Genomic DNA, 21,598 nt, shown 5'->3' with positions numbered 1-21,598 from the left:
TGCCAAAGCCTTTTGCAGAAATTGAGATTTTGTCCCGGTTTCAATATGAATGGCCGTGTGCGTGACTGATGCTTGTTTAATATTCCGTATCTCTTAACGCCATGGCACATGCGGAATGGTCGTGATAACTTCTGCGCATATTCTTTGGTAAAGTCACGTAAAGTAGTTTTTTGTAATTTTTTGATATTTTCTTTGAACCTATCTACATGACTTTACCGAAAGGCCCAAAGAATATGAATTCCTGCAGTCACGAAAGCTTTAAGTCAATATTTATTGTGCGTAGTAACGGGTGGAGGCCCCATGGTGTAGAGAGAGTTTTGGTGTATGTAATCTCCACCACTGGCAAGTGTGTGTTATCGCTTCTCGGCCTCTTGGCTAAGATCAAGTGTAGTATCTGTTCTTATCAGTTTAATATCTGATACGTGCCACATTGTGGTACCTTATATTAAATAGATTTTTGGGACAGGGAGATGGAATAGGGGCTTGCTCCGTCCACTCCGCGCATCAACCCGGTATTGCAGTTTCTCCGGGAATGGTGCACCTTCCTGCTGGGGGAGGAATATCATCAAACAAAAGTAGACTATGTTGGGTTTGCAAACCCCATTTCCGCTGTTTGTCCGTAATTGGGTGCGTTCTCTCCTGTTTTGTTACCAGTCCCCTCCATCTTCTCATTTGTGCCCTGGATAGCTGTCAAATTTCAAAAATCTATAAAACTATTTTCACAGGTATCCAGTCGGTGTGGGTCAAGAAGTAATATGTCATATGCACATGCACTTATATACAAACAGTTTGTTTCATCCTGTACTGCTCTGTTTGTTACGTCTTCATAACGCAGTATTGCCCATAATTCCGTAATTTACCTATCTTAGTCTATCTTGCTTCATGTGCTATGTAGAAAGGACTTAGGCTGAAATTGTACTATTCCTTCCTTTAGGGACAGTGTTTATTACCGAACGATATTTTTTCGATAGTTTTTTTTCATTCATATGTATTGGTCGTACAATTTGTATTATTAAATTAGCATTTTCAGATTCTAATTCTCTGAATCAATTACACTTGCACCTAAGAACTTCCTCGTTTGTTGGCAGAAACAAACTCGGTTTAATTATTTCTGGGTGTGCCAAAGCCTTTTGCAGAAATTGAGATTTTGTCCCGGTTTCAAACATGAATGGCCGTGTGCGTGACTGATGCATGTTTAATATTCCGTATCTCTTAACACCATGGCACATGCGGAATGGTCAGGATAACTTCTGCGCATATTCTTTGGTAAAGTCACGTAAAGTATTTTTTTGTAATTTTTGTTATTTTCTTTGAACCTATCTATGTGACTTTACCGAAAGACCCAAATAATATTCGCACAATAAGTTACCACGACCATTCCGCATGTGCCATGGTGTTAAAAATAACAAAGTAGTTTTTTGTTAGTTTTTTTATATTTCTTTGAACCTATCTACATGACTTTACCGAAAGGCCCAAAGAATATGAATTCCTGCAGTCACGAAAGCTTTAAGTCAGTATTTATTGTGCGTAGTAACGGGTGGAGGCCCCATGGTGTAGAGACAGTCTTGGCGTATGTAATCTCCACCACTGGCAAGTGTGTGTTATCGCTTCTCGGCCTTTTGGCTAAGATCAAGTGTAGTATCTGTTCTTATCAGTTTAATATCTGATACGTACCACATTGTGGTACTTTATATTAAATTGATTTTTGGGACAGGGAGATGGAATAGGGGCTTGCTCCGTACACTCCGCGCATCAACCCGGTATTGCAGTTTCTCCGGGAATGGTGCACCTCTCTGCTGGGGGAGGAATATCATCAAACAAAAGTAGACTATGTTGGGTTTGCAAACCCCATTTCCGCTGTTTGTCCGTAATTGGGTGCGTTCTCTCCTGTTTTGTTACCAGTCCCCTCCATCTTCTCATTTGTGCCCTGGATAGCTGTCAAATTTCAAAAATCTATCAAACTATTTTCACAGCTATCCAGTCGGTGTGGGTCAAGAAGTAATATGTCATATGCACATGCACTTATATACAAACAGTTTGTTTCATCCTGTACTGCTCTGTTTGTTACGTCTTCATAACGCAGTATTGCCCATAATTCCGTAATTTACCTATCTTAGTCTATCTTGCTTCATGTGCTATGTAGAAAGGACTTTGGCTGAAATTTTACTATACCTTCCTTTAGGGACAGTGTTTATTAACGAACGATATTTTTTCGATAGTTTTTTTTCATTCATATGTATTGGTCGTACAATTTGTATTATTAAATTAGCATTTTCAGATTCTGATTCTCTGAATCAATTACAATTGCACCTAAGAACTTCCTCGTTTGTTGGCAGAAACAAACTCGGTTTAATTATTTCTGGGTGTGCCAAAGCCTTTTGCAGAAATTGAGATTTTGTCCCGGTTTCAAATATGAATGGCCGTGTGCGTGACTGATGCTTGTTTAATATTCCGTATCTCTTAACGCCATGGCACATGCGGAATGGTCGTGATAACTTCTGCGCATATTCTTTGGTAAAGTCACGTAAAGTATTTTTTTGTAATTTTTGTTATTTTCTTTGAACCTATCTATGTGACTTTACCGAAAGACCCAAATAATATTCGCACAATAAGTTACCACGACCATTCCGCATGTGCCATGGTGTTAAAAATAACAAAGTAGTTTTTTGTAATTTTTTGATATTTTCTTTGAACCTGTCTACATGACTTTACCGAAAGGCCCAAAGAATATGAATTCCTGCAGTCACGAAAGCTTTAAGTCGGTATTTATTGTGCGAAGTAACGGGTGGAGGCCCCATGGTGTAGAGAGAGTTTTGGCGTATGTAATCTCCACCACTGGCAAGTGTGTGTTATCGCTTCTCGGACTTTTGGCTAAGATCAAGTGTAGTATCTGTTCTTATCAGTTTAATATCTGATACGTACCACATTGTGGTACCTTATATTAAATTGATTTTTGGGACAGGGAGATGGAATAGGGGCTTGCTCCGTCCACTCCGCGCATCAACCCGGTATTGCAGTTTCTCCGGGAATGGTGCACCTCGCTGCTGGGGGAGGAATATCATCAAACAAAAGTAGACTATGTTGGGTTTGCAAACCCCATTTCCGCTGTTTGTCCGTAGTTGGGTGCGTTCTCTCCTGTTTTGTTACCAGTCCCCTCCATCTTCTCATTTGTGCCCTGGATAGCTGTCAAATTTCAAAAATCTATCAAACTATTTTCACAGCTATCCAGTCGGTGTGGGTCAAGAAGTAATATGTCATATGCACATGCACTTATATACAAACAGTTTGTTTTATCCTGTACTGCTCTGTTTGTTACGTCTTCATAACGCAGTATTGCCCATAATTCCGTAATTTACCTATCTTAGTCTATCTTGCTTCATGTGCTATGTAGAAAGGCCTTAGGCTGAAATTTTACTATACCTTCCTTTAGGGACAGTGTTTATTAACGAACGATATTTTTTCGATAGTTTTTTTTCATTCATATGTGTAGTACCGTCGAATACAGGTCGACACCCGGGGTTGAGGCACACTGAGGTTTATTACAGCAACCGTTGTGACATACACACTTGAGGGGGTATTGGCCCCCTCACCCGTCTATCTGAGGACACACCTCCTAGCTAACCCTAGCCTGCCTCAGAGTCCTCCTCTCGTGGACTAGGGGAGGCTATCTTGGCCCGACACTGGTCAGTCGGGCCCGGTACTCAGAGTCCAGACCAACACTAGCTCTGGCTCTGGCACCACGCCACTGGCTCGAGCCTGCGCGGTCCTGACAAGGACGGCGTACCAGGGGGAGACCAGGGCTCTATCTCGGACGTCTTCCGTCTTCTCTTCTTAGCTAACCCAACTCTCCCTAGCCCCCCGATACATTCCCCTTTTATACATCCCCCTCCCTGAGGGGTGGGGCCCCGGGGGATCGTAACGTCCGAAGCGCGGACGTCGTAGAGGGCACCTGCCCGTGCACTGACGTAGCCCCGCCCACTGTGCTAGTTTCCCGTAGGATCCCATACATATCAGCTCGACACATATTTCCTCCGTAAGACCCCTACATCACCTCCCCCTGTACAGCTCCCAGCCGTCCCGGCTGCAACATCGACAATAAAAGTTTATTCAGCCCTCGATTCCCCAGCGTGTGCCTCATTTTTTCAACAATAACGCAACGAGAAGAACAACAGGAAGGAGGAAAGAAAAAAAATAACCCGACGAACCCCCCCCCGCGAATAAATACGAAAACCGTAGGACGAGCGTATATACACGTGTTTCTTTACCTGGAGTCCCCCCCCAGCCCCCCACAGAACACACACAACACACACAACACACACCCAATAATCGTACAACGCAGCGCGGCACGTGCCGGGAACACAGCACGGACGCCCCACACCGTGAGCACAACATGCGAATGTACACCGGAAAGAGAAGCCACAAAAGACGCAAAAAAAAAAAAAATTCTTCTCTTTTTTTTCACAAGAGTTTGCGCATTTTTGCGCGCGTCCTCGCCGCAGGCCCGTCACACGGGACAGGCGCGGCCGGCAGGCCGTCGGCCGGCAGGTGTTCATCACAGAGCGAGTCTGTTGCCGACGTCGCAAGACCCTCAGCATCACCTGCGGGGGTCGTCGGGCGTGAGCCCGTCACTCCCGGTGCACCTGGGGGTGGGACAGCCTGCAGCACGTTAGGCGGGAGCAACGGAGAAGACCCCTCTGAGTCGGACGCCCCCCCACATGCTTGGCCACGCGCGTGTGTAGTGGGATCTCGCACCGCAACGAAGGGTTTTAGCCTGGCGGGGTGTACAAACCACCGGCGCCTCCCCCATTGAATGCGCACGCACTGAGGTCTCAGGACCTCAACCACCTCGACGGGACCCCGCCACGGTCGCAGCAGTTTAGAGGAGGACGCGAGCGGTACCTGGGGACAGTGCAACCATGCCCTGTCCCCCGGCTTCCACTGTATCACATGCGCGCGACCCATTCTGAGGCGCTCATTAGCCCTCTGCCGCCTGGCAGAATTCTGCATGGCAGCATCCCGAGCCTCCGTTAATTTTTCCAGGTTGAATTTAACATGTTCGGCCAATTGAGTTTTTCCCTGCGGCGCCGGGATCTGCAGTTGGGCCTGAACAGGTGGCTCCGGTTCGCGGCCATACATAAGGAAAAAGGGGGAAAATCCCGTCGCAGCATGGGGGGCCAACCGGTATGCTGACAGGACCCCCTGAATTTTCAAATCCCAATCCGTCTGTGAGTCAGAAACGTGCTGCGACAACATCGACGTGATGGTACGATGCAACCGCTCGACCATCCCGTCGGTTTGTGGGTGATATGGAGAGGTGCGAATCTTTTTAGTGCCAAGGATCTCACAGACCTGTTTGAGCAATTTGCTTGAAAAATTTTTACCCTGGTCGGTCAGCAGCCTCTCGGGAGCACCTTTGTCAAGGACGTATCCCTGGACAAAGGCCTCCACGATGGCTGCCGCCGACTGGTTGGCCAGGGGCCAGGCCATAGGCCAGCGCGTGAAATATTCAACCCCGGTTAGCAAATACCTATTTCCCCTAGGGGTGGCGGGGAACGGTCCTAGAATGTCCAGCGCGACGAGTTCGTTCACCCGGGAAACCCTGATAGATTGCAGGGGCGGGTTCGACTCCTTCGCTGGTGGTTTGCGCTGCGCACATCTAGGGCACGATCCTAATAGATCCCCGACATCCCTTGTCATGCCCGGCCAAAAGAAATCAAGTTGGAGCAAGGCCAGGGTCTTTTGGGTACCCAGGTGGAGGAGGCGCTCGTGAGCGGCCCACACCACCCTACCCCGTAACCCCGAAGGGACCACCAGCCGGTGGCGATGGGATTTCCCGTCCCAATGCATTAACAACCCACCGAGCATTTCCCATACGTCGGCATCACCCCTCCCCCGCCCCCGGTCCCTGACGCGGCGGCGCAACGCAAGGAGGGAAGTATCTTCCATTTGCAACCGGCCCCATTCCGTAGCAGGCAACCCCAACAGGGAATCAGAACCCTGTTGTGCGATAGAATTAGTCATTGATGCTGCGTCATCAGCAGCCGCCAAGACCGGGACAGGCAATTCAGCAGGATGCCTGCACCGACCCGACCCCAGGAGGCATGCGCATTCGGGGGTGGTTGGCATGCGTGACAGGGCGTCCGCGTTGGTGTGGCGAACGCCCTTACGGTACGTGGTCTGAAAATCAAAATCCTGGAGAACCTCCAGCCATCGAGACAATTGTCCCGATGGTTGTTGGACTCGCAGGGTGTACTGTAGCGCTGCATGGTCTGTACGGACGGTGAAACACTGTCCGTACAGATACGGCCGGTACTGCTGGATGAAGTAGACAATTGCCAGCAGTTCCCGACGCGTGACACAATATCGTTGCTCCGCTGGAGACAACACTCGGCTACCGTACGCGACCACCCGTTCGACGCCCTCGACCACCTGGGACAGCACGCCCCCAATACCTGTGTTGCTCGCGTCAGTATCGAGCACAAAGGGTTTTGAAAAATCGGGATAAACCAGGGGAGGGGCATTAACCAGAGCGTCCCGAAGTGAGCGGAACGCAGCCTCCTCCTCCTGTCCCCAATGGAAACGGACCCCCTTTGACGTCAAAGCGTGCAGGGGTTTAGCAATGGTGGCAAAGTCCGCGACAAAGCGTCGGTAGTATGACGCGAAACCAACAAAGCTCCTGACCTCTCCCACCGAGGTGGGAGTCGGCCAGGAGCTGACGCACTGCGTTTTGGCGGGATCGGTAGCAATACCCGAGCGCCCTACGATGTGCCCCAAATAACGTACCGATTCGCGCAACAAATGACACTTTTGGGGTTTAAATTTCAAATTAGCAGCCCGCATTTTGAGGAAAACGGCCCGCAACCTCTGGAGATGCTCGTCAAATGTTCTGCTAAAGACGATAACGTCGTCCAAATAGATTAAACACGAATCCCACTGCAATCCAGCCAAAACCAATTCCATCAATCGCTGGAAAGTCGCCGGCGCCGAGTGTAATCCCATCGGCAACCGGTTAAATTGGAAGAGACCATGTGGCGTACGGAATGCGGTTTTAGGCTTAGATTCATCGTCCAGAGGAAGCTGCCAGAATCCCGAAAGCAAATCCAATGTGGAGAAGAATTGCGCCCCCGCCAAGGCGTCGAGCGATTCATCAATACGGGGAAGCGGGTATGCGTCAGCAACGGAAATTTTGTTGAGGCGGCGAAAATCGACGCAAAACCACAACGATCCATCCTGTTTCTTTACCAGAACGATCGGTGCTCCCCACGGGCTGGTAGAGGGAGAAATGATATCGGCGGCTAACATGTCATCAACAGCCGATTTGACATGGTCCTTCTCGGCGGGACTCAGCCGGAAGGGATTTTGGCGTATGGGCGCGCTGTCACCAGTATCAATATGGTGACGCAGCAAATGGGTGCAGCCCAGATCGAATTTGTTTTGACTAAACAAATCGGCGAATTCGCGCAATAGTGTCCTAAGTTTTTGACGCTCTACATCCGACAGGTCCGTCGATCCCGCACAAAGCGCCTCAAGCCACCCTTCATCGGTGTCCGAATGTGGAGTCGGCAGAGTGGCAGCGTGCACGTGATTTGCGACAGACTCCTCACAGGGCACCGGCGTTGCGTGAGCAAGCACGGTCCCTTGGGGAATTACCACGGCCTGCGACCCCACATTGAGGACCGCGATGAAGGGGTCCCCGTCCCCCCTTACAATGGTCTGAGCGGGAATCAAATGCGGCCCGCTATCCCCAGCCCTAGATGGCCCGAGCAGGACACCCTGGTCCCCAACACCCTTAGCGAAGGGCCTACGAAGCTTTAGGGGCACCAACATTTGTGCCCCCGGCGGCACGCGAACCGTCTGAACTACAAACGCGGGTACCGTCGCGAGCGCCGGGCGATCCGTAGTAGGGGAAGGCAAAAACGCCATCCGCCGTCCCGACGGGAGTTCAATGCAACCCTGATTAATCATAATCCGAATCGGCATTTTGCCCAAGAAATCCGTCCCCAGCAGGCACGGAACCGCCAGCGAGGAGGACACAAAAATAGGGCCGGACAATTTAATATCACCGATCGAAATTTGCGCGCGAATCTGCCCCATGATACCCAGTGAGCCCCCGTTAGCAGCGTAGAATGGCACATTAACCGGTAGCAAGGGACGACTTTGGACAGGGAGAATGTTGTATATTAGTTCCGAAATGATGGTTGCCGACGCACCTGTATCGACGAGGATACGCACTTCGACCCCGTCAATATACCCTACTACGGCCGACGACCCCGACGGCGCAGCTAGAACGCGATGGGCCAACACGGACCACTGGGCGGGTTCGAATTCGGTCCCCATAGTGGTTCGTGTTGGCCCCACGGTGTGCAATGTTGGCCCCCCGTTCGTTGCGGTGTGTACATGTGTAACGGGTGTGTGCTTTGGCCAAACATGTGGGGTGCCGCGACTCGCCGGGTCATGTCGGTGGAGCTTGGGAGGAGGAGGAGGAGGGCCAGCGTCCCCGCGAGGCGTCGTCCCCCGCTGTCGAGGGGAGGGCACCCCGAGGCGACGTGGCCCCGGATGCCGCAGTTATAGCAGCGCGGGAACGCAGGTGGTGAAGACGGGCGGTCGGAGCGGGCCGACCCATCCCGGTCCGCCCGTGCTCCCATCCGTTGCTGCTGTCGGAAGTCGGCGGCGTAGACCTCATCCGTCGGTGAGGTGATGGCAGCCACCGTACGGCCCGCAGCTGCCCTGCTGGCCTTCCTTCGCTGCGACAGGAGGTTGGCGTGGAGGAGCCGCGCCGCTTGGAGGGAACCCATCTCCACGTCCTCCTGCGCGACGATAGCGACGTCCAGGTCGTCCGCCAGCAGAAGGATCTTCTCGGTGACCATGGCGTCGACGCCTTGGTCATCCATACGAGGGAAGGCCGTCTTTGCGAGCGCCAGAAGGCTCGTACGGTAGGCGAGGGGCGACTCCTTCGCACCCCGCTGGCGGTCGTAGAATCGCTGCCTACACTCCGCCGAGGGTCGGTAAACCCCAGCCAGCAATTGCAGCGCCATCTGAAGAGTAGAGCGCTTGTCCCTCGATGCGGACGTAAGAGCGGCGAGGGCGTCGCCGTCAAGGAGCGCCGGTAGTGCGCAGAGGGCTTCGTCGTCTGACCACCCCGCCATCTTTTGATGCGCGAGGAAGCGCCGCTGAAATCCCCCCCAGTCGCCCTCCTCAGCCACAAACTCCTTCAGCGGGGGCAGCCTTTGGTGTAGTGCAGCGACCGCCGTGGAGGCCCGCACTTTGATGTCCCCGCGACTCGGCCGAGCGTCAGCACGAACGGCAGCTGTAATCGCCTGTCGCGCAGATAGTGACGCTCCGTCCGAAGGCGGTGACGCGGCAGCCCCAGCGGAGCCGATGTTGGACCCCAAGTTGAGGTTGGCCACGCCCTCGGCAGCTGCTGCGGCGATGGCGGGACTTTCAAAAGTGCCGTCGGTAGAAATGGTGACGCAGCAATAGGGGCTTGCTCCGTCCACTCCGCGCATCAACCCGGTATTGCAGTTTCTCCGGGAATGGTGCACCTCCCTGCTGGGGGAGGAATATCATCAAACAAAAGTAGACTATGTTGGGTTTGCAAACCCCATTTCCGCTGTTTGTCCGTAATTGGGTGCGTTCTCTCCTGTTTTGTTACCAGTCCCCTCCATCTTCTCATTTGTGCCCTGGATAGCTGTCAAATTTCAAAAATCTATCAAACTATTTTCACAGCTATCCAGTCGGTGTGGGTCAAGAAGTAATATGTCATATGCACATGCACTTATATACAAACAGTTTGTTTCATCCTGTACTGCTCTGTTTGTTACGTCTTCATAACGCAGTATTGCCCATAATTCCGTAATTTACCTATCTTAGTCTATCTTGCTTCATGTGCTATGTAGAAAGGCCTTAGGCTGATATTTTACTATACCTTCCTTTAGGGACAGTGTTTATTAACGAACGATATTTTTTCGATAGTTTTTTTTCATTCATATGTATTGGTCGTACAATTTGTATTATTATATTAGCATTTTCAGATTCTAATTCTCTTAATCAATTACAATTGCACCTAAGAACTTCCTCGTTTGTTGGCAGAAACAAACTCGGTTTAATTTTTTCTGGGTGTGCCAAAGCCTTTTGCAGAAATTGAGATTTTGTCCCGGTTTCAAATATGAATGGCCGTGTGCGTGACTGATGCTTGTTTAATATTCCGTATCTCTTAACGCCATGGCACATGCGGAATGGTCGTGATAACTTCTGCGCATATTCTTTGGTAAAGTCACGTAAAGTATTTTTTTGTAATTTTTGTTATTTTCTTTGGACCTATCTATGTGACTTTACCGAAAGACCCAAATAATATTCGCACAATAAGTTACCACGACCATTCCGCATGTGCCATGGTGTTAAAAATAACAAAGTAGTTTTTTGTAATTTTTTGATATTTTCTTTGAACCTATCTACATGACTTTACCGAAAGGCCCAAAGAATATGAATTCCTGCAGTCACGAAAGCTTTAAGTCAGTATTTATTGTGCGTAGTAACGGGTGGAGGCCCCATGGTGTAGAGAGAGTCTTGGCGTATGTAATCTCCACCACTGGCAAGTGTGTGTTATCGCTTCTCGGCCTTTTGGCTAAGATCAAGTGTAGTATCTGTTCTTATCAGTTTAATATCTGATACGTACCACATTGTGGTACCTTATATTAAATAGATTTTTGGGACAGGGAGATGGAATAGGGGCTTGCTCTGTCCACTCTGCGCATCAACCCGGTATTGCAGTTTCTCAGGGAATGGTGCACCTCCCTGCTGGGGGAGGAATATCATCAAACAAAAGTAGACTATGTTGGGTTTGCAAACCCCATTTCCGCTGTTTGTCCGTAATTGGGTGCGTTCTCTCCTGTTTTGTTACCAGTCCCCTCCATCTTCTCATTTGTGCCCTGGATAGCTGTCAAATTTCAAAAATCTATCAAACTATTTTCACAGGTATCCAGTCGGTGTGGGTCAAGAAGTAATATGTCATATGCACATGCACTTATATACAAACAGTTTGTTTTATCCTGTACTGCTCTGTTTGTTACGTCTTCATAACGCAGTATTGCCCATAATTCCGTAATTTACCTATCTTAGTCTATCTTGCTTCATGTGCTATGTAGAAAGGCCTTAGGCTGAAATTTTACTATACCTTCCTTTAGGGACAGTGTTTATTAACGAACGATATTTTTTCGATAGTTTTTTTTCATTCATATGTATTGGTCGTACAATTTGTATTATTATATTAGCATTTTCAGATTCTAATTCTCTTAATCAATTACAATTGCACCTAAGAACTTCCTCGTTTGTTGGCAGAAACAAACTCGGTTTAATTTTTTCTGGGTGTGCCAAAGCCTTTTGCAGAAATTGAGATTTTGTCCCGGTTTCAAATATGAATGGCCGTGTGCGTGACTGATGCTTGTTTAATATTCCGTATCTCTTAACGCCATGGCACATGCGGAATGGTCGTGATAACTTCTGCGCATATTCTTTGGTAAAGTCACGTAAAGTATTTTTTTGTTATTTTTGTTATTTTCTTTCAACCTATCTATGTGACTTTACCGAAAGACCCAAATAATATTCGCACAATAAGTTACCACGACCATTCCGCATGTGCCATGGTGTTAAAAATAACAAAGTAGTTTTTTCTTATTTTTTGATATTTTCTTTGAACCTATCTACATGACTTTACCGAAAGGCCCAAAGAATATGAATTCCTGCAGTCACGAAAGCTTTAAGTCAGTATTTATTGTGCGTAGTAACGGGTGGAGGCCCCATGGTGTAGAGAGAGTTTTGGCGTCTGTAATCTCCACCACTGGCAAATGTGTGTTATCGCTTCTCGGCCTTTTGGCTAAGATCAAGTGTAGTATCTGTTCTTATCAGTTTAATATCTGATACGTACCACATTGTGGTACCTTATATTAAATAGATTTTTGGGACAGGGAGATGGAATAGGGGCTTGCTCCGTCCACTCCGCGCATCAACCCGGTATTGCAGTTTCTCCGGAAATGGTGCACCTCCCTGCTGGGGGAGGAATATCATCGAACAAAAGTAGACTATGTTGGGTTTGCAAACCCCATTTCCGTTGTTTGTCCGTAATTGGGTGCGTTCTCTCCTGTTTTGTTACCAGTCCCCTCCATCTTCTCATTTGTGCCCTGGATAGCTGTCAAATTTCAAAAATCTATCAAACTATTTTCACAGGTATCCAGTCGGTGTGGGTCAAGAAGTAACATGTCATATGCACATGCACTTATATATAAACAGTTTGTTTTATCCTGTACTGCTCTGTTTGTTACGTCTTCATAACGCAGTATTGCCCATAATTCCGTAATTTACCTATCTTAGTCTATCTTGCTTCATGTGCTATGTAGAAAGGCCTTAGGCTGAAATTTTACTATACCTTCCTTTAGGGACAGTGTTTATTAACGAACGATATTTTTTCGATAGTTTTTTTTCATTCATATGTATTGGTCGTACAATTTGTATTATTATATTAGCATTTTCAGATTCTAATTCTCTTAATCAATTACAATTGCACCTAAGAACTTCCTCGTTTGTTGGCAGAAACAAACTCGGTTTAATTTTTTCTGGGTGTGCCAAAGCCTTTTGCAGAAATTGAGATTTTGTCCCGGTTTCAAATATGAATGGCCGTGTGCGTGACTGATGCTTGTTTAATATTCCGTATCTCTTAACGCCATGGCACATGCGGAATGGTCGTGATAACTTCTGCGCATATTCTTTGGTAAAGTCACGTAAAGTATTTTTTTGTTATTTTTGTTATTTTCTTTCAACCTATCTATGTGACTTTACCGAAAGACCCAAATAATATTCGCACAATAAGTTACCACGACCATTCCGCATGTGCCATGGTGTTAAAAATAACAAAGTAGTTTTTTCTTATTTTTTGATATTTTCTTTGAACCTATCTACATGACTTTACCGAAAGGCCCAAAGAATATGAATTCCTGCAGTCACGAAAGCTTTAAGTCAGTATTTATTGTGCGTAGTAACGGGTGGAGGCCCCATGGTGTAGAGAGAGTTTTGGCGTCTGTAATCTCCACCACTGGCAAGTGTGTGTTATCGCTTCTCGGCCTTTTGGCTAAGATCAAGTGTAGTATCTGTTCTTATCAGTTTAATATCTGATACGTACCACATTGTGGTACCTTATATTAAATAGATTTTTGGGACAGGGAGATGGAATAGGGGCTTGCTCCGTCCACTCCGCGCATCAACCCGGTATTGCAGTTTCTCCGGAAATGGTGCACCTCCCTGCTGGGGGAGGAATATCATCGAACAAAAGTAGACTATGTTGGGTTTGCAAACCCCATTTCCGTTGTTTGTCCGTAATTGGGTGCGTTCTCTCCTGTTTTGTTACCAGTCCCCTCCATCTTCTCATTTGTGCCCTGGATAGCTGTCAAATTTCAAAAATCTATCAAACTATTTTCACAGGTATCCAGTCGGTGTGGGTCAAGAAGTAACATGTCATATGCACATGCACTTATATATAAACAGTTTGTTTTATCCTGTACTGCTCTGTTTGTTACGTCTTCATAACGCAGTATTGCCCATAATTCCGTAATTTACCTATCTTAGTCTATCTTGCTTCATGTGCTATGTAGAAAGGCCTTAGGCTGAAATTTTACTATACCTTCCTTTAGGGACAGTGTTTATTAACGAACGATATTTTTTCGATAGTTTTTTTTCATTCATATGTATTGGTCGTACAATTTGTATTATTATATTAGCATTTTCAGATTCTAATTCTCTTAATCAATTACAATTGCACCTAAGAACTTCCTCGTTTGTTGGCAGAAACAAACTCGGTTTAATTTTTTCTGGGTGTGCCAAAGCCTTTTGCAGAAATTGAGATTTTGTCCCGGTTTCAAATATGAATGGCCGTGTGCGTGACTGATGCTTGTTTAATATTCCGTATCTCTTAACGCCATGGCACATGCGGAATGGTCGTGATAACTTCTGCGCATATGCTTTGGTAAAGTCACGTAAAGTATTTTTTTGTAATTTTTGTTATTTTCTTTGAACCTATCTATGTGACTTTACCGAAAGACCCAAATAATATTCGCACAATAAGTTACCACGACCATTCCGCATGTGCCATGGTGTTAAAAATAACAAAGTAGTTTTTTCTTATTTTTTGATATTTTCTTTGAACCTATCTACATGACTTTACCGAAAGGCCCAAAGAATATGAATTCCTGCAGTCACGAAAGCTTTAAGTCAGTATTTATTGTGCGTAGTAACGGGTGGAGGCCCCATGGTGTAGAGAGAGTTTTGGCGTATGTAATATCCACCACTGGCAAGTGTGTGTTATCGCTTCTCGGCCTTTTGGCTAAGATCAAGTGTAGTATCTGTTCTTATCAGTTTAATATCTGATACGTACCACATTGTGGTACCTTATATTAAACAGATTTTTGGGACAGGGAGATGGAATAGGGGCTTGCTCCGTCCACTCCGCGCATCAACCCGGTATTGCAGTTTCTCCGGAAATGGTGCACCTCCCTGCTGGGGGAGGAATATCATCAAACAAAAGTAGACTATGTTGGGTTTGCAAACCCCATTTCCGCTGTTTGTCCGTAATTGGGTGCGTTCTCTCCTGTTTTGTTACCAGTCCCCTCCATCTTCGCATTTGTGTCCTGGATAGCTGTCAAATTTCAAAAATCTATCAAACTATTTTCACAGGTATCCAGTCGGTGTGGGTCAAGAAGTAATATGTCATATGCACATGCACTTATATACAAACAGTTTGTTTTATCCTGTACTGCTCTGTTTGTTACGTCTTCATAACGCAGTATTGCCCATAATTCCGTAATTTACCTATCTTAGTCTATCTTGCTTCATGTGCTATGTAGAAAGGCCTTAGGCTGAAATTTTACTATACCTTCCTTTAGGGACAGTGTTTATTAACGAACGATATTTTTTCGATAGTTTTTTTTCATTCATATGTATTGGTCGTACAATTTGTATTATTATATTAGCATTTTCAGATTCTAATTCTCTTAATCAATTACAATTGCACCTAAGAACTTCCTCGTTTGTTGGCAGAAACAAACTCGGTTTAATTTTTTCTGGGTGTGCCAAAGCCTTTTGCAGAAATTGAGATTTTGTCCCGGTTTCAAATATGAATGGCCGTGTGCGTGACTGATGCTTGTTTAATATTCCGTATCTCTTAACGCCATGGCACATGCGGAATGGTCGTGATAACTTCTGCGCATATGCTTTGGTAAAGTCACGTAAAGTATTTTTTTGTAATTTTTGTTATTTTCTTTGAACCTATCTATGTGACTTTACCGAAAGACCCAAATAATATTCGCACAATAAGTTACCACGACCATTCCGCATGTGCCATGGTGTTAAAAATAACAAAGTAGTTTTTTCTTATTTTTTGATATTTTCTTTGAACCTATCTACATGACTTTACCGAAAGGCCCAAAGAATATGAATTCCTGCAGTCACGAAAGCTTTAAGTCAGTATTTATTGTGCGTAGTAACGGGTGGAGGCCCCATGGTGTAGAGAGAGTTTTGGCGTATGTAATATCCACCACTGGCAAGTGTGTGTTATCGCTTCTCGGCCTTTTGGCTAAGATCAAGTGTAGTATCTGTTCTTATCAGTTTAATATCTGATACGTACCACATTGTGGTACCTTATATTAAATAGATTTTTGGGACAGGGAGATGGAATAGGGGCTTGCTCCGTCCACTCCGCGCATCAACCCGGTATTGCAGTTTCTCCGGAAATGGTGCACCTCCCTGCTGGGGGAGGAATATCATCAAACAAAAGTAGACTATGTTGGGTTTGCAAACCCCATTTCCGCTGTTTGTCCGTAATTGGGTGCGTTCTCTCCTGTTTTGTTACCAGTCCCCTCCATCTTCGCATTTGTGCCCTGGATAGCTGTCAAATTTCAAAAATCTATCAAACTATTTTCACAGGTATCCAGTCGGTGTGGGTCAAGAAGTAATATGTCATATGCACATGCACTTATATACAAACAGTTTGTTTTATCCTGTACTGCTCTGTTTGTTACGTCTTCATAACGCAGTATTGCCCATAATTCCGTAATTTACCTATCTTAGTCTATCTTGCTTCATGTGCTATGTAGAAAGGCCTTAGGCTGAAATTTTACTATACCTTCCTTTAGGGACAGTGTTTATTAACGAACGATATTTTTTCGATAGTTTTTTTTCATTCATATGTATTGGTCGTACAATTTGTATTATTATATTAGCATTTTCAGATTCTAATTCTCTTAATCAATTACAATTGCACCTAAGAACTTCCTCGTTTGTTGGCAGAAACAAACTCGGTTTACTTTTTTCTGGGTGTGCCAAAGCCTTTTGCAGAAATTGAGATTTTGTCCCGATTTCAAATATGAATGGCCGTGTGCGTGACTGATGCTTGTTTAATATTCCGTATCTCTTAACGCCATGGCACATGCGGAATGGTCGTGATAACTTCTGCGCATATTCTTTGGTAAAGTCACGTAAAGTATTTTTTTGTAATTTTTGTTATTTTCTTTGAACCTATCTATGTGACTTTACCGAAAGACCCAATAATATTCGCACAATAAGTTACCACGACCATTCCGCATGTGCCATGGTGTTAAAAATAACAAAGTAGTTTTTTCTTATTTTTTGATATTTTCTTTGAACCTATCTACATGACTTTACCGAAAGGCCCAAAGAATATGAATTCCTGCAGTCACGAAAGCTTTAAGTCAGTATTTATTGTGCGTAGTAACGGGTGGAGGCCCCATGGTGTAGAGAGAGTTTTGGCGTATGTAATCTCCACCACTGGCAAGTGTGTGTTATCGCTTCTCGGCCTTTTGGCTAAGATCAAGTGTAGTATCTGTTCTTATCAGTTTAATATCTGATACGTACCACATTGTGGTACCTTATATTAAATAGATTTTTGGGACAGGGAGATGGAATAGGGGCTTGCTCCGTCCACTCCGCGCATCAACCCGGTATTGCAGTTTCTCCGGAAATGGTGCACCTCCCTGCTGGGGGAGGAATATCATCGAACAAAAGTAGACTATGTTGGGTTTGCAAACCCCATTTCCGCTGTTTGTCCGTAATTGGGTGCGTTCTCTCCTGTTTTGTTACCAGTCCCCTCCATCTTCTCATTTGTGCCCTGGATAGCTGTCAAATTTCAAAAATCTATCAAACTATTTTCACAGGTATCCAGTCGGTGTGGGTCAAGAAGTAATATGTCATATGCACATGCACTTATATACAAACAGTTTGTTTTATCCTGTACTGCTCTGTTTGTTACGTCTTCATAACGCAGTATTGCCCATAATTCCGTAATTTACCTATCTTAGTCTATCTTGCTTCATGTGCTATGTAGAAAGGCCTTAGGCTGAAATTTTACTATACCTTCCTTTAGGGACAGTGTTTATTAACGAACGATATTTTTTCGATATTTCTTTTTTCATTCATATGTATTGGTCGTACAATTTGTATTATTATATTAGCATTTTCAGATTCTAATTCTCTTAATCAATTACAATTGCACCTAAGAACTTCCTCATTTGTTGGCAGAAACAAACTCGGTTTAATTTTTTCTGGGTGTGCCAAAGCCTTTTGCAGAAATTGAGATTTTGTCCCGGTTTCAAATATGAATGGCCGTGTGCGTGATTGATGCTTGTTTAATATTCCGTATCTCTTAACGCCATGGCACATGCGGAATGGTCGTGATAACTTCTGCGCATATTCTTTGGTAAAGTCACGTAAAGTATTTTTTTGTAATTTTTGTTATTTTCTTTGAACCTATCTATGTGACTTTACCGAAAGACCCAAATAATATTCGCACAATAAGTTACCACGACCATTCCGCATGTGCCATGGTGTTAAAAATAACAAAGTAGTTTTTTCATATTTTTTGATATTTTCTTTGAACCTATCTACATGACTTTACCGAAAGGCCCAAAGAATATGAATTCCTGCAGTCACGAAAGCTTTAAGTCAGTATTTATTGTGCGTAGTAACGGGTGGAGGCCCCATGGTGTAGAGAGAGTTTTGGCGTATGTAATCTCCACCACTGGCAAGTGTGTGTTATCGCTTCTCGGCCTTTTGGCTAAGATCAAGTGTAGTATCTGTTCTTATCAGTTTAATATCTGATACGTACCACATTGTGGTACCTTATATTAAATAGATTTTTGGGACAGGGAGATGGAATAGGGGCTTGCTCCGTCCACTCCGCGCATCAACCCGGTATTGCAGTTTCTCCGGAAATGGTGCACCTCCCTGCTGGGGGAGGAATATCATCGAACAAAAGTAGACTATGTTGGGTTTGCAAACCCCATTTCCGTTGTTTGTCCGTAATTGGGTGCGTTCTCTCCTGTTTTGTTACCAGTCCCCTCCATCCTCTCATTTGTGCCCTGGATAGCTGTCAAATTTCAAAAATCTATCAAACTATTTTCACAGGTATCCAGTCGGTGTGGGTCAAGAAGTAATATGTCATATGCACATGCACTTATATACAAACAGTTTGTTTTATCCTGTACTGCTCTGTTTGTTACGTCTTCATAACGCAGTATTGCCCATAATTCCGTAATTTACCTATCTTAGTCTATCTTGCTTCATGTGCTATGTAGAAAGGCCTTAGGCTGAAATTTTACTATACCTTCCTTTAGGGACAGTCTTTATTAACGAACGATATTTTTTCGATAGTTTTTTTTCATTCATATGTATTGGTCGTACAATTTGTATTATTATATTAGCATTTTCAGATTCTAATTCTCTTAATCAATTACAATTGCACCTAAGAACTTCCTCGTTTGTTGGCAGAAACAAACTCGGTTTACTTTTTTCTGGGTGTGCCAAAGCCTTTTGCAGAAATTGAGATTTTGTCCCGATTTCAAATATGAATGGCCGTGTGCGTGACTGATGCTTGTTTAATATTCCGTATCTCTTAACGCCATGGCACATGCGGAATGGTCGTGATAACTTCTGCGCATATTCTTTGGTAAAGTCACGTAAAGTATTTTTTTGTAATTTTTGTTATTTTCTTTGAACCTATCTATGTGACTTTACCGAAAGACCCAATAATATTCGCACAATAAGTTACCACGACCATTCCGCATGTGCCATGGTGTTAAAAATAACAAAGTAGTTTTTTCTTATTTTTTGATATTTTCTTTGAACCTATCTACATGACTTTACCGAAAGGCCCAAAGAATATGAATTCCTGCAGTCACGAAAGCTTTAAGTCAGTATTTATTGTGCGTAGTAACGGGTGGAGGCCCCATGGTGTAGAGAGAGTTTTGGCGTATGTAATCTCCACCACTGGCAAGTGTGTGTTATCGCTTCTCGGCCTTTTGGCTAAGATCAAGTGTAGTATCTGTTCTTATCAGTTTAATATCTGATACGTACCACATTGTGGTACCTTATATTAAATAGATTTTTGGGACAGGGAGATGGAATAGGGGCTTGCTCCGTCCACTCCGCGCATCAACCCGGTATTGCAGTTTCTCCGGAAATGGTGCACCTCCCTGCTGGGGGAGGAATATCATCGAACAAAAGTAGACTATGTTGGGTTTGCAAACCCCATTTCCGCTGTTTGTCCGTAATTGGGTGCGTTCTCTCCTGTTTTGTTACCAGTCCCCTCCATCTTCTCATTTGTGCCCTGGATAGCTGTCAAATTTCAAAAATCTATCAAACTATTTTCACAGGTATCCAGTCGGTGTGGGTCAAGAAGTAATATGTCATATGCACATGCACTTATATACAAACAGTTTGTTTTATCCTGTACTGCTCTGTTTGTTACGTCTTCATAACGCAGTATTGCCCATAATTCCGTAATTTACCTATCTTAGTCTATCTTGCTTCATGTGCTATGTAGAAAGGCCTTAGGCTGAAATTTTACTATACCTTCCTTTAGGGACAGTGTTTATTAACGAACGATATTTTTTCGATATTTCTTTTTTCATTCATATGTATTGGTCGTACAATTTGTATTATTATATTAGCATTTTCAGATTCTAATTCTCTTAATCAATTACAATTGCACCTAAGAACTTCCTCGTTTGTTGGCAGAAACAAACTCGGTTTAATTTTTTCTGGGTGTGCCAAAGCCTTTTGCAGAAATTGAGATTTTGTCCCGGTTTCAAATATGAATGGCCGTGTGCGTGATTGATGCTTGTTTAATATTCCGTATCTCTTAACGCCATGGCACATGCGGAATGGTCGTGATAACTTCTGCGCATATTCTTTGGTAAAGTCACGTAAAGTATTTTTTTGTAATTTTTGTTATTTTCTTTGAACCTATCTATGTGACTTTACCGAAAGACCCAAATAATATTCGCACAATAAGTTACCACGACCATTCCGCATGTGCCATGGTGTTAAAAATAACAAAGTAGTTTTTTCATATTTTTTGATATTTTCTTTGAACCTATCTACATGACTTTACCGAAAGGCCCAAAGAATATGAATTCCTGCAGTCACGAAAGCTTTAAGTCAGTATTTATTGTGCGTAGTAACGGGTGGAGGCCCCATGGTGTAGAGAGAGTTTTGGCGTATGTAATCTCCACCACTGGCAAGTGTGTGTTATCGCTTCTCGGCCTTTTGGCTAAGATCAAGTGTAGTATCTGTTCTTATCAGTTTAATATCTGATACGTACCACATTGTGGTACCTTATATTAAATAGATTTTTGGGACAGGGAGATGGAATAGGGGCTTGCTCCGTCCACTCCGCGCATCAACCCGGTATTGCAGTTTCTCCGGAAATGGTGCACCTCCCTGCTGGGGGAGGAATATCATCGAACAAAAGTAGACTATGTTGGGTTTGCAAACCCCATTTCCGTTGTTTGTCCGTAATTGGGTGCGTTCTCTCCTGTTTTGTTACCAGTCCCCTCCATCCTCTCATTTGTGCCCTGGATAGCTGTCAAATTTCAAAAATCTATCAAACTATTTTCACAGGTATCCAGTCGGTGTGGGTCAAGAAGTAACATGTCATATGCACATGCACTTATATATAAACAGTTTGTTTTATCCTGTACTGCTCTGTTTGTTACGTCTTCATAACGCAGTATTGCCCATAATTCCGTAATTTACCTATCTTAGTCTATCTTGCTTCGTGTGCTATGTAGAAAGGCCTTAGGCTGAAATTTTACTATACCTTCCTTTAGGGACAGTGTTTATTAACGAACGATGTTTTTTCGATATTTTTTTTTCATTCATATGTATTGGTCGTACAATTTGTATTATTATATTAGCATTTTCAGATTCTAATTCTCTTAATCAATTACAATTGCACCTAAGAACTTCCTCGTTTGTTGGCAGAAACAAACTCGGTTTAATTTTTTCTGGGTGTGCCAAAGCCTTTTGCAGAAATTGAGATTTTGTCCCGGTTTCAAATATGAATGGCCGTGTGCGTGACTGATGCTTGTTTAATATTCCGTATCTCTTAACGCCATGGCACATGCGGAATGGTCGTGATAACTTCTGCGCATATGCTTTGGTAAAGTCACGTAAAGTATTTTTTTGTAATTTTTGTTATTTTCTTTGAACCTATCTATGTGACTTTACCGAAAGACGAAATTATATTCGCACAATAAGT

The 21,598-nt window shown here is 44.4% G+C and overlaps 12 non-coding genes across 12 annotated transcripts; all 12 read left to right on the top strand.

Moving 5' to 3' along the window:
* Nucleotides 1-355: 355 nt before the first annotated feature.
* LOC144937342 (U2 spliceosomal RNA) lies at nt 356-546 on the top strand. The gene has a single exon (XR_013637647.1). It is a non-coding gene; the product is annotated as a U2 spliceosomal RNA (small nuclear RNA).
* Nucleotides 547-1,603: 1,057 nt separating this feature from the next.
* On the top strand, nt 1,604-1,794 carry LOC144937302 (U2 spliceosomal RNA). The gene has a single exon (XR_013637609.1). It is a non-coding gene; the product is annotated as a U2 spliceosomal RNA (small nuclear RNA).
* A 1,057-nt stretch (nt 1,795-2,851) lies between these two features.
* LOC144937400 (U2 spliceosomal RNA) lies at nt 2,852-3,042 on the top strand. The gene has a single exon (XR_013637701.1). It is a non-coding gene; the product is annotated as a U2 spliceosomal RNA (small nuclear RNA).
* Nucleotides 3,043-10,604: 7,562 nt separating this feature from the next.
* LOC144937409 (U2 spliceosomal RNA) lies at nt 10,605-10,795 on the top strand. Its single transcript, XR_013637710.1, has one exon. It is a non-coding gene; the product is annotated as a U2 spliceosomal RNA (small nuclear RNA).
* Nucleotides 10,796-11,852: 1,057 nt separating this feature from the next.
* Nucleotides 11,853-12,043, top strand: LOC144937352 (U2 spliceosomal RNA). Its single transcript, XR_013637656.1, has one exon. It is a non-coding gene; the product is annotated as a U2 spliceosomal RNA (small nuclear RNA).
* A 1,057-nt stretch (nt 12,044-13,100) lies between these two features.
* Nucleotides 13,101-13,291, top strand: LOC144937351 (U2 spliceosomal RNA). Its single transcript, XR_013637655.1, has one exon. It is a non-coding gene; the product is annotated as a U2 spliceosomal RNA (small nuclear RNA).
* Nucleotides 13,292-14,348: 1,057 nt separating this feature from the next.
* LOC144937372 (U2 spliceosomal RNA) lies at nt 14,349-14,539 on the top strand. The gene has a single exon (XR_013637674.1). It is a non-coding gene; the product is annotated as a U2 spliceosomal RNA (small nuclear RNA).
* A 1,057-nt stretch (nt 14,540-15,596) lies between these two features.
* LOC144937350 (U2 spliceosomal RNA) lies at nt 15,597-15,787 on the top strand. Its single transcript, XR_013637654.1, has one exon. It is a non-coding gene; the product is annotated as a U2 spliceosomal RNA (small nuclear RNA).
* Nucleotides 15,788-16,843: 1,056 nt separating this feature from the next.
* Nucleotides 16,844-17,034, top strand: LOC144937349 (U2 spliceosomal RNA). The gene has a single exon (XR_013637653.1). It is a non-coding gene; the product is annotated as a U2 spliceosomal RNA (small nuclear RNA).
* A 1,058-nt stretch (nt 17,035-18,092) lies between these two features.
* Nucleotides 18,093-18,283, top strand: LOC144937347 (U2 spliceosomal RNA). The gene has a single exon (XR_013637652.1). It is a non-coding gene; the product is annotated as a U2 spliceosomal RNA (small nuclear RNA).
* A 1,056-nt stretch (nt 18,284-19,339) lies between these two features.
* Nucleotides 19,340-19,530, top strand: LOC144937346 (U2 spliceosomal RNA). The gene has a single exon (XR_013637651.1). It is a non-coding gene; the product is annotated as a U2 spliceosomal RNA (small nuclear RNA).
* A 1,058-nt stretch (nt 19,531-20,588) lies between these two features.
* Nucleotides 20,589-20,779, top strand: LOC144937345 (U2 spliceosomal RNA). Its single transcript, XR_013637650.1, has one exon. It is a non-coding gene; the product is annotated as a U2 spliceosomal RNA (small nuclear RNA).
* Nucleotides 20,780-21,598: the final 819 nt, after the last annotated feature.

This window comes from Lampetra fluviatilis, chromosome 18 (genome assembly GCF_964198595.1).
Source record: "Lampetra fluviatilis chromosome 18, kcLamFluv1.1, whole genome shotgun sequence".
Classification (NCBI taxonomy): Eukaryota; Metazoa; Chordata; class Hyperoartia; order Petromyzontiformes; family Petromyzontidae; genus Lampetra; species Lampetra fluviatilis.
The sequence above is the reverse complement of the archived record's forward strand: the minus strand, read 5'-3'. Positions and strand labels throughout refer to the sequence as shown.